This window comes from Mus caroli, chromosome 6, assembly GCF_900094665.2.
Source record: "Mus caroli chromosome 6, CAROLI_EIJ_v1.1, whole genome shotgun sequence".
Taxonomy (NCBI): domain Eukaryota; kingdom Metazoa; phylum Chordata; class Mammalia; order Rodentia; family Muridae; genus Mus; species Mus caroli.
The window spans coordinates 128,180,664-128,182,822 of NC_034575.1; positions in this window are offsets into that span (position 1 = coordinate 128,180,664).

The window sequence follows — 2,159 nt, forward strand, 5'->3', positions numbered from 1 at the left end:
AGCTGTCAGCTTCTGTGGTGCACACTCTCACCTGTGCAGACTAAGTTCCTAAGTTCGGCTGATTCCCAGAACCAAGATGTCGCCTACTGCTCCTGAGGCAGAGGGCTTCCAAGCCAGGTGGACACCTGTCCTCTGGCCGGGAGGGTGGCCGGATGTCTGTGGCCCAAAAAGGGTGCTGCCTCAGCGGTTCTGTGGCTCCTGCCTGTCCCAGAAGCTGTCCGATTCTGTGGTGCACCCTCTCACCTGTGCAGACTAAGTTCCTAAGTTCGGTGGAGTCCCAGAACCAAGATGTCGCCTGCTGCTCCTCAATTATGGACTTTCTATGTGTGCAATTGTATGTGTCTCACTAAGTCTTGTCTTCAACTGTGACATGCCTGTAATATACGCTAGAATAATAGTACTTTGTGTCTTGGAATTTTTCTTTGAATCTTTCTCTTCTGCTTGTTTCGTTGTATTCTATCGAATTTTGTTTTAGCTAATTTTACTTTATTATTATTTATGGATGCCTGTTTTATCTAGAATATAAAGGGAAAAAATTATGTGGATGGGTGGGTACAGGAAATGGAGAGGATCTGGAAGAGAAATGGTGGTTAAACCATAATAAGAATAGATTACATTTTAAAAATCTAATTTCAAGTAAAACATCAAAATAAAATAAAACAAACTTCTCTGAGAAGTAAAGTATGTTTAAATGTCCAGTACATGGAGAAAATACAACTCTGCATAGTACATAACACTCTGAATAAGACCATACTAATTTACAGTATAAGAGAGCATATATCTGCTTGCCTGAGGCCAGAGTTCAAGGCATTCTGAGGCCAGAGTTCAAGGCAGAAATGAATTTTGAGAGATACAAAACCCTGTAAGGGTTTAATGTTTCTCTCAGCTAGGGTTTCTATTGTTGTGATGAAATACCATGATCAAAACAAGAAAAAGCTTGGGGAGGAAAGGAGACATTTTTGCATGCATTTTCACATTGCAGTCTACTATTGAAAAGAGTCAGAACAAACATTAAAGTCCAGCAGAAACCTGCAAGCAGTAGCTAATGCAGAGGTCATGGGTGGGTGCATCTTTCTGAAAGCTCAAAATGGCTTGCACAGCCTGCTTTCAATTCAGCACTATCATACCAGGGGTAGTAACACCCATAATGGACTGTACTTTTAACATCAACATCTAGTTAAGAAAATGCCCTGTAGGCTTGTATAGAGCCAGAAGTTATGGGGTCATTTTATCAGTGGAAGCCCTCTGTATTCAGATGATTCTAGCATGTATCAAGCTGACATTGTCATCTTATTGCGCTCAATGGCTCTATAAGAGATGTACATACCTATTAAAACTTGTTTTTCTTATGACTTACAATGGGCACATTTTATTACATCCATTCTCTTCCAGCAAGATTTTAATTATTTTTAATATCAGAAAAAATCAAAGACATTCAAAACTAAAGGGCATTACAAGTGAGTGCATGGCATAATCCTAAACATGAAGTCCTAAATATAAACAGTGACATGATCAAAAAGCACAAATATAAATTTGGATTATAGATTAGATCATATTATTACAAAAATACCACATTTCTTCATTTTACCATTCAATAAGATGCTATAAAAGAAATCGGAGGCTGGAGGGATGGCTCAGTGTTTAAGAGAACTGATTGTTCTTCCATAGGTCCTGAGTTCAATTCCCAGAAATCACCTGGTGGCTCACAACCATCTGTAATGGGATCTGATGCCCTCACCTGGTGTGTCTGAAGACAGCTACAGTATACTTCTATATACAGAGCAAATAAATAAATCTTTAAAAAGAAAAGAAAAGAAATTGCTTGTTTTTAGAAAATACTTATGGACAGTTTAATGTTATTATCATCATCATCATCATAATTATATTTCATAACAGAGTCTCACACTAAGGCCCACAATGGCCACAAACATACTATGTAGCCTAGACTGCCTTCAAACTCATGTACCTATAAATTATACCTCTGAGCCATTGCATCTAGCTGGCCTCAATAAATATCACTGCAACTACGGGGTTTCCATTTATCACCAAATGAATTATATTGATCAGGGAAACAGAGACAGAAAGACAAACACAAACAAAGGGAGAGAGAGAGAGAGAGAGAGAGAGAGAGAGAGAGAGAGAGAGAGAGAGAGAGAGAA